Consider the following 15,008-nt stretch of genomic DNA (forward strand, 5'->3'; position numbering starts at 1 on the left):
AAGGAAATACAGCACAGCTCAATTTGGGTATGAAGAAGGATGAGCCCTTCGTAGGACAATGGATGGAACTAGAAATCACCATGTTAAGCAAAGACCAGCTCAGAAAAACAAATGTCATGCGTTTCCTTCATAAATAAAATCTAAGCGTGCAGCAGAGGGTGGGAGGGAGGGAGGGAGGGAGGGAAGGGGGAAAGAGAGGGAGGAAGGGAGAGGGAGGTGGACATATATGTAAGTGAAGGCACTCATGTACTCTGTGTGGTACTGTGGAAGTTAGAGAATAGGGTGCCAGTCCTCGCTTCTATGGGGTTCCCCTTGCCTGTCAGTGTCTGGTGGCTATCTGGGGCTTCTGAGGACTTTCCTGCCTCTGCCTGCCATCTCACAGTAGGAGCCTGGGATTGCAGACATGCGTCACACTGTTTGGCCCTTACGTGGGTTCTGAGGACATGAACTCGAGTCCTGAGGCTTAATAACAAGTGACTTACCCACTGACCCATCTCTCCAGCCCGTGTTTTTCAGGAGTCGTATCAGTTTTTGTCACAGTGTATTTATTTTATTTGGGGAAGGTGCGTGTTGAATGCTATTGCATGTCTGTGGAGGTCAGAGGACTATTTGGGGCAGTTTGCTCTCCCCTTCTACCATGTGTGCAGGTGCTCAGACCTCATGGTTCTCCCCTTTGCCCAGTGAGCTCTCTCCCCAGCCCCCAGTGGTCTTTTTATTTCATTTTTGTTTGGTTTTTGTTTTCTTTTCTTTTCTTTCTTTCTCTTCCTTCCTCTTCTCCTCCTTCCTCTTCTTTCTTCTTCTTCTTCTTCTTCTTCTTCTTCTTCTTCTTCTTCTTCTTCTTCTTCTTCTTCTTCTTTTCTTCTTCTTCTTCTTCTTCATTCTCCCCCTCCTCCTCTTCTTCTCCTCCTTCTTCCTCTTCCTCCTCCTCCTCCTCCTCCTCCTCCTCCTCTTCTTCTTCTTCTTCTTCTTCTTCTTCTTCTTCTTCTTCCTCCTCCTCCTCTTATTTTTTCTCTATGTAACAGCCCTGGGTTCCTAGAATTCACTTTGTAGACAAAGTAAGCTGACCTAGAAATCACCTGCTGGGTTAAAAGGCATGTACCACCACCATCTGACAGAAAGTTATGCAGGAAAAAGACATTACACTATCCCAAGACACAGGTGTGGGCTTCTACAGGGTGTCTCATTTAGATGTGTCTTCAATACATATAGATATATCAGTGTGTGTGTGTGTGTGTGTGTGTGTGTGTGTGTGTGTGTGTGTCTATGCATGTATAAATGATCTTGTGGCTTTCTAAGTTATATTTCTCAAAGGATATAATTTATTTTTATAGGACAACTAAAACAGATTTTATTGCTCATTTTTAGGACGAAAATAAACAAAATACAAAATAAGTCATAAGAAGTGCTCTCCTCTACTATCTGAAACCATCTTGAGCACTGTACAAAATGCTCACAAAGCAAATACAGAAAGCTCCGGCCTGTCTTTCGTAAATTCTGCTGCAGTAAATGCAACGTTAACAAACATGCACCTTCCTTCTGTACCAATTTTAAAAGAATGGCTGAATTACATTGCTTATCATGATGTTTATACATGTTTATTCGCTTTCAATGACATCATTGCCAGTACACACATCATTTCCTTGGCTTTATTTTTACATTGAGCCAATGTCTGTCAGGCACCCACCAAAAACCTTATAGTAAATTACACAGGTCTATGGTTTGTTAACAGGTTTCAGATTGTTAACTTCACCTACAATCTGTCCAACACTTTGTAGTGCCTTCAGATCGTTTTCAGACTTTTAGTATTGCTTGGAAAGATCTTTTAATTGTTCTCTTAGCCCCTTAAGACGGCCATCAATCTCCTTGTGCTCTGGAAGCTTCTTGTGGTAATCCTGAAGCGCCTTATCTCTAGGGTCCACCATGATGAGAAGCCGTCGCTCATTAGGATATAATTTATAATGAGGTTTAAAGATTAAACATAGCTTCAAATTTAAATAACATTTAAAAATTAAGCACAATATATTAACCGGTTTACTTAATAAGTTTTCATTTGTAAATGAAACTGTCAGAGTTTTATGAAGTACATTGTTCAGATTAGGGGTTGAGAGAAATGCAGATATGGTAAAATGTAAGATTATACACATTCTGTCCCTAAGTAAGCGCTGTTTCTTTGTTGCCTTATTACTTTTGTTCTGTCTTTGACACGGGCTCCCCTTCTGGAGCCCTGGCTAGCTTAGAGCTTGCTATGAGGACCACGCTGGCCTCAGACTCAGGAAGATTGCCTGCCTCTGCCACTGCGTGCATGTGCCGTGTGCTGATGTTTTGTCTTTAAATTTGCTTTTTAGCATCTCAGTTGGAGATGTCATTACAAAAACACACATTTTTTTCCTCTATGGGCAGTTTCCGACTGCATTCGTTGTGTTCACATTTTAAAATCTTTATCATAAAGTCTCACGGTGAGTGGTTTCTTTCATTTTTCGAGTCCCCTTCGATTTTCATCTTTCTAGCACACCTCACTATCAATGACTACCAATAGTTTCCAGATAATAAAATTATAAATAATAATAATAAAGTTATAATAATAAAAATTAAACTAAAAGTCTAAAGACCAAAGCAGTTGAGTGGAGAGAATAAAGACGATGGTTCAGAGAGATCCGGCGGTTTACCCCCCTCCCACCCTCAGGATTTTTATTCTGTAAAACCTTTACCAAAAGTGCAAGTGAAACTGTCCGAAAACTCGCATCCCAGCTCTGCCACACTTGGCCCTGTAAAGTCTGTAGGATTTCCACATCCCTTTTCCTTAACTGAGTCCAGCCCTGTGAGAACACAGGCATGGGACCGTCCTGCCCTCTAGTGGTCACACAGAGGAATTTTTTTAAAAAGACATCTGGGGGGTGTGTCTGTCTGTCTGTGTGTCTGTCTGTCTGTGTGCCAGTCCATCTGCTTGTCTGGAACTGTGTGCTTGTGTTTGTGTAGGTGTCGGAGGTCGATGTCAACCTATCTCCACCTTATTTTTTGAGACAGGGTCTCAACACCTACTACAGAGCCTGGAGCTCATTCAAGAGCTGGTGAATCCCAAGGAAATTCCTTTCTCACCCAAGCCAGTGTGGGATGGTGGACTCGGTGTGGGACAGAGGGCTCAATGTGGGACGGTGGGCTCACAGGAGGCTCCGGACCACAGGCAGAGGGGTGTAGAGTCGTATCAGGCCCTTATTAAGTGGGGTGTCTCAACAGGACCTATGGCCAGTCCCTCCCGTTGTGAAGCTTCTTGGCAGCCTTAGCACTCAGCTCAAATGTTCTTTCCTGAGCTTCCAGACTGAGGCGACAGCTTCCATGGCCCCGCCTGTATCACTGCACCGTGTGCTCTTCCGGTCAAAGCCTTCTTCACCGTGCCTGCACCTTCCCGGATCTGATTCTCCGGTCAAGGTTCGCCTCCGCCACCGACCTGTGATCCACTTTAGGTCCATTTATCTTGTTCTACAGACAGCACCCTCAAGACGTGGGTGTTAGTACATGTTGCAGACTGGAAGAGACTCCGTTGGTAGAGATGTGTAGCAGGCATGAAGCCCTGGGTTCTGAGACAGAACGAGGCGGTGCACACCAATTATCTCAACACTCAGGAGGCAGAGGCAGGCATATCAGAAGCTCAGTCATCCTCGGCTGCATATGGGGTTGGAGACCAGTTTGGGCTACTTTAGACCCAGTCTCAAAAATAAATAAATGTCAATTTCATTGGAGAGATAATTAACCACAGAGTGCATGCATGCAAATTTATGCATGACTGTGTCTCCTGGTGCCTCCTGTATGCATTTATGCATGCATGCATGCATTCGTGTGAACGTTGTTTTAGTTTTTCTGGACATTCCCCGTATGTCCCCGGAGACAAGTTTAAAATTCCGTGCCAGGATTTGTGTTTCGCTGCTTTCGGTCCGAGCATCTTCTGTCGTTAAGAGACTCACATGATAAACGTTGTGGAGTCACATAGTTCAGACAGGAGTGTGAGAGTATCTCCGTGTGTGTCTGTGTTTGTGTAGGTTATATGTGCACATCCACTGTTTGTGTCCAGGTTAGTGTAACCACCCTGTCAGGAATAAAAGTGGTGTGTGTGTGTGTGTGTGTGTGTGTGTGTGTGTGCAGATAGAAGCATGAAGTCAACCTCAAATGTCAGTTGTCATATTATCTCTCAGTTTTACCCTCAACCAAAGGCCCATCGTGACCTTAACTCCTATCACATTATAGGACCACCCCTCTCTTTTCTGACCCTTTTGAGACAAAGTTTATCCATGAGCAGTATTTGAGATAAGACCAGTAGATTCCCCCACAATCCGAAATCATTGTTTTGTCCTCTGGCCACCTTCAGCAGGCTGTTACTAGCTGGAGCTGTTTCTAAAAGGAACCACAGCCTGTTTTGTTGGTGTGGACAGTTCCGTCACAGCAGGATGATCCAAGGGGTGGTCTCTAGCTGGCCTACTTCTCGGTAGAAGCAGCACTGAAGGAGATAAGGCAGAACTGCTCTGAGGAGCCGTTACTAACAGCGATGGTGTCTAGGAACTGGAGTTGCCCTGAGCTGCGTTTCCCTCCAGCAGGATTTATGTGCCCTGACTTATATGAGAGGATCAGAGAGTCTGAGTAGGGAGTACACAGACGCATGCCCACAGGATCAAGGACAACAGGGAGCAGAGCAGGAGCTGGCTTGAGGTCCTCATTCCAAGGTCATTTTGAGCTGATCAGTTTGGGGTTGGTCTGAGTCAACTCTCAGTCCGTTCCTGGCTCAGGTCCGCAGCAGCCTAGGTGTGGGTTCAGTGTGTCCACCGCTTGACACTTGCAACTTTAGAAGCTGAGGCAGTGGGCGTTTCTGAGCAGCATTGGCCACATCTTTCAAGAACCACTGGAGACAGGTATGTCCATACTCTCAGAGGTCCTTTGAGTCCTTTGGGGGCAGTGGGAGTGGATGGCCAAACATGAACTCAGAAATAGAGTAACCACATTTACAAGACATTGAATGCATTCTGAACGGTATACGTGATAGGATTTCTGGCTGGGGAGGTCTGTTTCTTGGCGGTGTTTGACTGGTGACGATTTAAAAGCCTTTTTGCTCGTTCTCTCAAGTGGTCTGATGTTTGAGGGTGGTCCTACCTGTCAAGTTCCAAGTTAATTCCCTGTGTAGGTATGAAGAGTTTCTGGCCAACCTGAAAAAGTACACAGCTTATTTGCAAATACTGATGCCGTCTACTGGCTTGAATGTAAGACAAGTCCATTCAAGATGTCCAAATGTGTAGGACTCCTGGTTTTGTGTCAGCATGGGATCCTCAGCTCCCTGCTTGGGATTGGTCTAAGCACATTGCAGACAGAAATTGCTAGCTTTTTGGGTCAGCATTGGCAACGTTGGACCCACCAAATACCTTTGCTGCAGTTTCTGTAGGGCAGTCTTTCCAGAGGGGTTGTTTTGTGAGGTTGTCAGACTGGGCAGGGAGATACAGTAGCCAGCCAGCCCTCCTGGTGTTTAGTAGGTCCTTTGTCAGTTATTAAGATAGACCCTGCTTTTGCTTCGCTGAGGTCAGTGACAAGGAGGTCATCACAGTATCCCAGGGCTGTCCTGATGTCAGTGGATGTTAAAAGTAAAGTCACCCAGAGACCTGGCGACCAGGCCGTGAACAAGACATAGCACGGACAAAGGAGGTCGCCGGAGGGTCGCCGGTCACTTGATTCGGCCTGCAGGAGAAGCCACTACAATGAGCAAGGGATTAAGAGGTGGCGAGATGGGAGAGGGGGAGACGAAGAGTAGTTTGAGCATTGTGAAGAAAGATGGAACTGGGGATGTGAAGAAGAGAAAGAGCCTGAGGCCATGGTAAAGTCCCAACCCATGCTGCTGCTGAAAGCCACATCAGGGTCCGTGGCTATGCCCCCGCAGCATTCATTGTTGACGTCTAGGGTGCATATTACCATTAGAGACCATGGGGACATTCCGGGTCTGGGCAGTCACCTAGATGTCCAGGGGCTCTGAGGAAGTGGCCCCACCCCTCACTGACTGTGGCACTCTGTGGCTCCACCCCTCACCCACTAGGAGCAGAGTGGGCCCTGTACCTCACCTGGCCAGCACAGCAGAGCTGGTCCTGGTGGGGGCTGGGGGTAGGCACAGGTGACCCGGGCCCAAAGGTGAGCATGATAGTGCTTGCCCCACCACTGCTCTGCCATGAGGTGGTGGGATGGCCCGTGGAGGGAGGAGGGGAGTGAGACTTTCCCAGACTTGCCACCTTCAGCAGTTGGGAGGGCTAGCCACTGGGTCATGGCAGCAGGTGAGCGGGCCCTGCCTCTCACTGGCTACAGCACTCAGGAGAGTGGCCCTGCACTTCCCGTGAGCAGCACGGTGGAGCTGTGGGTATGAGAGAGGGAGAGCTGACCCTGCCTCACCCTGATGGCAGCATTCAATGGCCTAGCCAGCGAGCGCTGGAGACCTCACCCTAGTGGTGCACATAACGGAGAGCCCGCGTAGCTCAGCTACCAGCCAGGCCCAGCCACAGCGCCTTGAGTTCGCCCACCCCAATATCTACATCATCTGTTAACTGTCGGGGTGCATGAAAGGGCTGCTGATCCAAAGCTGCAAGATTTCCATGACACAGGGGAGCGACGGATAACTGGGAGGTGTCTCGGTAGGCATCCAATAGAGATGGTGTCACAGAAGCTAGAGACCTCAAACCAGACTTGTGGCTCATTGCAATTTGCAGTGTGGGCAGGGGAATACCCTGACATTACAGTTTCCACAACAAGATGATTGCTACTTTGTTTTCTTTTGTTTAGTGTGGCGGGGAGGGTTCAGGGGAGACTGCAAAGTCAACGAGTGGATATTAGGAGACGGGGAGATGCATGGCAGATGAGGGTGCGTGATGTGGAATTCACAAAGAGTCAATAAAAAGTAAGTACCAAAAGCAAAAACCAAAAAAAAAACAAGCAAATATTTTTTTTTAATTTATACCCTGGGGTGAATGGATGGGTAATGGGTTCCTGGAGAATGTGGAGCTATATCTTCATGGGGGGACAGACTGGCTATCTGGTCTACCAGACTCTCACTATCTCTACCTCTATATCCCCTGGTTCACTCAACCTTGACTCTTCCTAATGGCCTGGCAGTGCACCACTGCCACAAATGGGCTTCTACCAGCTGAAGGATATGGTCTCTTGGTATTGGGAGGGGGGTTTGTTTGCTTTTTTATCCCCTGAGGTAAGTAGTCCTCTTTCTTTATATATTGCCGCTTTGACGTTGTAAGGAGCTATTTCCCCCATTAGATGCTTTGTCTCCCATCAATAAAAAGTTCCATATCTGAATTGTGGGATCAACTTGTCCTTTAAGTCAGACTATGAGAATAAAATCTCATTTATAATTTCTCTGCACTTGGGGGGGGGGGGTCTCCGTCCTCTTCAGGCAAGTATGTGGCTGGATTTGGGTGAGGGGAAGGGCTGTCATTTTTTCTCAGTGGCACACTGATCTGAGTCTGTTGAGCATCCCCATGTAGCTGTTGAGTCTGGTGGAGCTAGGTGACAGGAGAAGGTTAGTGAGCACTGTATGGGGGTGGATGCCAATGGAGAGACAGGTTCAAAGGATCTTGCACATGACTAGTGCTTGCGATTGAAGACAGTAGAGATGTAGCATCATGAGCAAATTTTCACCCTCTGGGGAAGCTAGTGGGGATGCTTCCTTGGTGTCTTCAGACTTATCTGTCTTTGTAGCAGATGTGGTCTGGGGCTGGAAAGTTCTGGGGAAGCCATCTGTCTTAGTTAGGGTTTCCATTGCTGTGAAGAGACATCATGACCAAGGCGACTCTTCTAAAAGACAACATTTAATTGGATCTGGCTTATAGATTCAGAGGTTTAGTTTATTGTCATCAAGGCATAAAGCATGGCAGTGTCCAGGCAGACCTGGTGCTGAAGAAGGGACTGAGAGTTCTGCATCTTGATTAGAAGGCAGCCAGGAGAAGACCATCTGCCAAGCAGCTAGAAGGAGGGTCTCAAAGCCCACCCCCAAAGTGACACACTTCTTTCAACAAGACCACACCTCCTAATAGTGCCACTCCCTGGGACAAGCATATTCAAACCACCACAGAGGTTCTTGGGCCATCAGACACCAGGAATCAATATGCAGGAACTTATCTGTGTAGTCAGGCATCCCATAGAGACCTCTCAGACTCTGTTAATCAAAGTCAAATCTACAATTCCTTCTCATGACCAGATGACATCAAAGAAAGACTAGTCAGTTTCACAGAGAGTCTTTAATTTGAATGGTTTCATCTTTAACATGTATCCAGAATCTTTAAATATTCTTTTAAAGTTGTCAAGTATAGTTTGTAGGGCTATATGGGTTCACATCAGGACTGTGTAGACCCCATAATGAAAGGAGTTTCCTAACCAGGACTTAGGAAAGTTCATATGTACCTAGCCATGCCTGCTGCACAGGGTGGGCAAAGAAGACTGGCTTCTCTGTCAACCAGGTACCTGCCTGCCCAGCTGCCTCTTGGGGATTTAAGAGGTTTGACCTAGCCAGGCAGCAGTGGAGAACACATTTAATTCCAGCACTCAAGAGGCAGAGAAGCCGGCAGGTCTCTTGAGAGTTTGAAACCAGCCTGGTCTACAGAGTGAGCTCCAGGACAGCCAAGGCTACCCAGGGAAACCCTGTCTCAAAAAACAAAAAGAAAGAAAGAAAGGAAGGAAGGAAGGAAGGAAGGAAGGAAGGAAGAAAGAAAGAAAGAAAGAAAGAAAGAAAGAAAGAAAGAAAGAAAGAAAGGAGAGAGGGAGGGAGGGAAGGAGGGAGGAAGGGAGGGAGGGAGGGAAGGAAGGGGAAGAAAGGGATAGAGGGACGGAGGGAAGGAAGGAAGGAAGGAAGGAAGGAAAAGAAAGAAAAGAGATCTTACCTTAAGGACTACACATATAACCCCATCCTTGGTCATTATGAAAGGTAAATGCCCATTTAGTTGAAATGACCATCGTAGATCTAACAAGTTGGAGCTCAATCTGATCCTGTAGCCACAGAGCTGTGTGACCCTTACAAGCATTCCCACGCTCATTCAGAAGGTATTCTTTCCCACTTTAAATCCCTAGTTTGTCTGTTTCTCCTTGGAGACCAGTGCCACCTCAGTATCCCGTCAGGACTTCAGGTGCAGTCTCCTGTGGGCGCTCCAGCTCGCCTTCCTGCCTGTCCCCAGGGGCTCCTTACCTGGTCTGGACGTCCCTTCCAGTCTCGCCATCTTCTGCTCAGAGGCTGCAGTCCTGTCTCACAGTCACCTTGGCCACTAGAAGCTCCCGAAAGACTTCAATTCAGGATCCAGTTTGGCTTCTCACTCTATGCTCTAAAACCACAAGGTGGGGCAGGCAAGCGAGCAAGTGTTCACGGAAGTGTCCAAGGCAGTGAGCAGGTTAAGGGCAGTGACCCATTGCTTCGGCTGTTTCTCCAGTTCACACTGCTGCAGGCAGCGAGTGAAATCACCCCTGGCAAACCAGCAGTGCAAGCCATGCTTTAAGTGAATCACCAAATAAAGCAATACATCGGCCTCTAGCCGTTGATCTGCTCTACCTTATTCTACTCCAGGCTGAGAGTCCACAGTGACAATGAATCACAGCAGAGTTGAGAGAAAGATGCAGCAGAGGCTGTGGAATCAGGGTTGACAGCAAATAGCAGAGTCCGGATGCAAGGCGAGAGGCTAAGTTGTCCTCAGTCTTTGCTTTACACACCAGCTGTCGGATGATGGGCTGGTGTGAAGGCATAACAGTGTGATACCACACTGCTGTGTGCCCATCCCTTTTTGGGGCCCAGGTGAGGGAGTTAGGCCTTTACCCTAGTCTGGTGTGTCTGATCGGTGCTTGGGCCTTGTTTCCCCTAATATGATTTTAATATGCACATGTGCCCCCACGGTTTCCACGCACCCAAGTAAACTTAAAGGGCAGTTCCTTTCTGCTCTCCGGAATAAGTCACATATCAGTCTGTGCCGGATGAAAAGTGTCCGACAGATGATGCAGTTTGGGTTCTCAAAACAGTCTCCTAGAGCAAGACACAGTCAAAAACACAAACACACAAACACACAAACACTGTTTGATACAGCATAGAGTAACTCAGAATGGGTCTGTATTAGGGTTCTCTAAAAGAGCAAAATTAGTAGAATGAACTCACACACACACACTTACACACACACACTCACACACACACACTTACATACACACTTACACACACTCACATACCTGTTAGATACTTGGCCTTTCTAGCAGGAGACAGCCACTTCTGAACTACAGAGGTCACCACCTGTAAGCTACTCTAATAAGGTCTTGTGTGTGTGTGTGTGTGTGTGTGTGTGTGTAAGTGTGTGTGTGAGAGAGAGAGAGTGTAAGTGTGTATGAGTATGTGTGTGTGAGTGTAAGTGTGTGTATGTGTGAGTGTGTGTGAGTGTGTGTAAGTGTGTGTGTGTGAGTATGTGTGAGTGTGTGTGTGTAAATGTGTGTGTGAGTGTGTGTGTAAGTGTGTGTGTGTAAGTATGTATGTAATTGTGTGTTTCTAAAAAAATAAATAAGTAGCACCAGTAGTGTGACACTCGAAGCGGCTCTGATGACACCCGAGGAGCCTCTGATGACACCAAGGAGCCTCTGATGACACCGAGGTTCCTCTGATGACGCCCGAGGTTTTTCTGACCTCCACTAATGAACACACACACCTGATTGCACATTGGCACTCACAATGCATGACGCATTTAACAACCAACTTTCAACTGTCCAGAATATTTTTATTGCATTACATTTTATTTATTTAATGTCCGTGTGTGCGGCTATGCATTCCACCACAGTACACACGTAGAGGTGAGAGGACAACTTGCAGGACTCAGTTCTCTCCTTCCACCAAGTGGAATCGGGAACTAAACTGAGGTCATCTGGCACCTTTTATCTGTTGAACATAACACAGGCCCAACATTCCAGAAGATTAGTGGCCCACTACTGTGAGCCAAGACAAGCCAGAGAAGTTCGTGAGGGTCTGGGCAGTCCGAGAGGCTAAATGTGGTTGATTTGAATGTGGTTGATTTGGGGTCCTCCTGCATTTCCAGATTGACCCTGTGTAAGTGGGTGTCTCAGAGGTCTCTGTCTCCTTTGGGGTAGTTTGGGTAAGAAACACCCCCATAGGCTTCCAGTTGTTGGTGCTGTTTGGGTTGCGGAACCTTTAGGGTGCAGCGTTGCTGGAGAAAGACCACCACTAGGGACAGGTCTTGAGAGTGTGTAGCTTGACCGCCCTTCCAGTTAACGCTCTGCGTCTTGCTGTGAAGAAAGATGTTATCTCTCAGCTTCCAGACCCCGCTTCCTTGCCTTCCTCAGCATTAGACATCTAGCCCTCTGGAGCCTTAAGCCAAAACAAACTTTCTTCTGTTGCTTTCGCTTATGGTGCATCCTGTGTGCTGCGGCATTACCTCACTATCTCTAGCCTTGTGGTCCGTGTGTGTGTGTGTGTGTGTGTGTGTGTGTGTGTGTGTGTGTGTGTGTGTGTTCACCTGTGCATGTGCATGTATGTGCAGATCCCAGAGTATAAAGTATGTCTACTCAGGGCTTTCTGCATGTATAGACACTACTATTTACACATAGCATGTGTATAATTGTGCACAGCTCCGTATGTCTGTGCAACGTCCAATGTATCCACCCAGGGCTCTCTGCGTGCATGAACACTGCTATTTTACATAACTGTTTCCCAGAGGGCCACATTTGAGAACTCACAAGAGTTACATATGTGGGACTGTGTTCCCATATACTGCCCCACACACATGCTAAGAGACCCTTCAGCTCCAGTTTGAAGCCCAGGTTGAGCTCTTCTTCCTACCTGTTGAGTCACTGGTGCACCCATCCCGGCAGGAGTGAAGACATTCTACGTTCATTTTTATTATTAAATGTGTGTGCATGTGTGCATGTGTGTGCCTGTAAGTGTGTTTGTCTGTGTGTGGATATATGAATGCATGTGTGCAGGTGGCCGTGGGTATGTTTGTCTGTGTGGGGGTAAGTGTATGTGTGTGCAGTTGTGTTCAGGTGCCTATAGAGGTCAGAAGGGACACAGGACCCTCTAGAGCAGAAGTTACAGTGGTTGTGGGCCACCTAATATAGTTGTTGGGAACTGAACTCAGGTCCTCTAGAAGAGTAGCAAGTACTCCTAACCACCGAGCCACCTCTCCAGCCCTGTGCATATCTCCTGCTTTCTATTTAAACCTAAATCTAATATCAGGTCCCTAAGGATGGACTCGGAGGGGAGAGGGGGGATCGGCAGAGGGCCTTCTTCCTCTCAGCAACACTGAATAAATGTGCCGTTTCTACTTCTAGCTGTTGTTCGCTTACCGTGGCTGGCCTGGGACTCCCTCTGAAGACTGGGCTGGCCTCAAAGAGTACCCCTGCCTCTGCCTGCCCAGTGCTGGGATTAAAGGTGTGCACCACCGCGCCCAGCTCCACCTGCTTCACTTAGTTTTTGAGACAAGGTCTCTCACTGAACCTGGAACACTGGGGTAGGCTGGGTGGCCTGCCCTCCCCTGGGAGTCTCCTGTCTGCCAGCTCAGTCCTGGAATTATGACAGGTGGCCTTACCACACACCCCGACTTTCTTTAGTCAGTGGGGTGGGGGGATCTAAACTCAGGTCCGCTTGCTTGCATGGCAAGCCCTTAACCCTTTAAGCCATTTCTTAACCCTTGACTGACTTTCTGGGGATGAGTTGCTGAATCTAGATTTGCCAGGACTCAGGCTCTGTCTGGCCTTAACAGCTCTGGTAACCGTGCATTGGCTGAGTTTGCTGTGGTGTCAGTATCCACGCCAGGAGAAAGGACAGATATCAAGCAGAATGTGAGCTTCTCATAAGCGCATCATTCAGCTCCACAGAGTCCTACGGGTCCACACACCCACATATGTTTCTGTCCCCACATGTGTTCTAATATGTGTCTTCCTAGAGACACGTGACTTGCATGTCCCCTGTGTCTCTGTTTGTGCACTCATGTGTTAGGGTGAGGCCCTCTCACCCCGTTCCTCTTCAGCAGCTGGCTCCACAGGAAGCTATTGGGTGGGGGCTCAGTGCTTCTGCTGAGCCTCCCCTCTTGACTCTCTACTTCCCCGTGACACCTACAACAGGTACAGCCTGAGGGTGGACTCCCAGAGTCTTACAACCCACCTCCGCCTGTTTTCTACTCTCCTTGCTGATCCCTGATGCTGCTGCCTGCTACCCGATATTGATGGAGGAGGGGAAAAAGCCGGTAGATGAGAAAGCGGAAATTGGGCAGAGTTGAGCCACTCTGTGGTTAGCCTGGCCTGCCTGTCCCTTGAAACCCTGGCTGTGTGACATGGGAGCTGCAAGAGCTGTCAACAAAGCCAGCTACCTACTTGAGCAAGAATCGAGATCTAATGGGTGAGTAACCGTCCTGAGGAGTGGGGGGTGAATGGGCACTTTGGATCTGGGAGTCTGGGAGTCTGGAAGGCAGGAGATTGACTCCTACAGCCAGGACACAACCATAAGAGAGTGGGGCAGCTGTTTGCTCTGCAGAGATCAGTAATCCTAAAAGGACCCTGGAGGGTGCCGGGGATATGGCTCAGTTGGTAGTATACTTGCTTCACATGGGCAAAGTCCTGGGTTTCAGCCCCAGCGCTTCATAAATCAAAGCCGTGTGTCACACACCTGTCAAGCATCACTTGAGAGACAGAGGCAGGAGGATTAGGAGTTTAGGTTATCCTCAGTTACACAGGGAGTTCAGAGGCCACCTGGTCTACAGGAGACCCATGCTGGAGTCCGAAGGAACCCTTTGTAAAGACTGTGGGGTGGGGAAGGGGATAGGGGGCCAGGGAGGAGGGAGGAGGCTTAAGCTCCTCTTCAGCGGGTGTCTGTGTTTTGTGTTGTTCTGTTTTGCTTTTTATTTCGTACCACCACACTGTAGCTTGTGTCCCCCAGTTCTGGGGTGACAGGTGTGCATGCATGCCACCACACTGTAGCTTGTGTCCCCCAGTTCTGGGGTGACAGGTGTGCATGCATGCCACCACACTGTAGCTGGCCCGCTTCGTCTCCCTAAGCATCGGTTCTGGGGTTACATTCTGCCTCGTTTGGAGAATCCTGTTTGCGAAGCAAACTTTTAAGGCTAACAGCTGTTGAAAAGCAGATCTGTCCCTGTCTTCCAAATGGGGACCACCTTCCATTCAGCGGCCCTCAGGACAGCGCTTGACCTTGGGGAGTCACCGGTGACTCCCTTTGCAGCCCAGTTTGAGGAACCTCCCACAGCAACTGCCTGAATAGAGTGAGGCAGGCTGTGGTTTGTACCAGGCACGCCCAAGGCGACAGTGTCCTCAGTCCCTGTTGACTTTATGTGCTCTACGGTGCAGGAAAGCGACTCTCGAAGCCATGCAGAAGTGGGTTTAGAGCTGACCACTCTAATGGAGGTAGTGAGTTAGGTAGGAGACAGGCTTTGAATGTAGCTTCCACAGGGAAGACCCTCCAAGAAGAGTCACCCTGGATTCTGAGGGAAAATCCAAGTTGTACCCACCTTTGAACGCCCTTCTTGTGACTGTAAATTCCTGTACGAGACAGCTTTTTTGTGCTTGAAAAAGCCAGCGAAAATTTGACTTCAGAGCCTAGGGAGGTAGCATAGCATAAGAACCTGGGTTCAGCTCCCCTGAACAACTCATGAAAAGAAGGGGTGGGGGTTGTTTGAGCCTGGTGGTGTAGGCCTGATATCTCAGCATCGTGAGGTAGACACAGGATTGCTGAAGCTCTCTACCCAACTAGTTTGGCTGAATTAGTGAACTTCAAGGAGAATCTGGGAAAGCCTGTCTCAAAATAAAAGTAAGAAAATAAGGCAGGGGCCAGGGGCCAGAAAGATGGCTCAGCAGGTAAAGGCTAAGCCTAATGACCCGAGTTCTATCCCCAGGGCCCACATGTTGGAAGGAGAGAACTGACCTCCGAACACAGTCTGTGGATTGTGCACACACATGCAAATTCATAATTAACTAATAATTAAGTAACTACATTTACAAGT

The sequence above is a fragment of the Micromys minutus genome (assembly GCF_963924665.1).
Source record: "Micromys minutus genome assembly, chromosome: 29".
Lineage (NCBI taxonomy): Eukaryota > Metazoa > Chordata > Mammalia > Rodentia > Muridae > Micromys > Micromys minutus.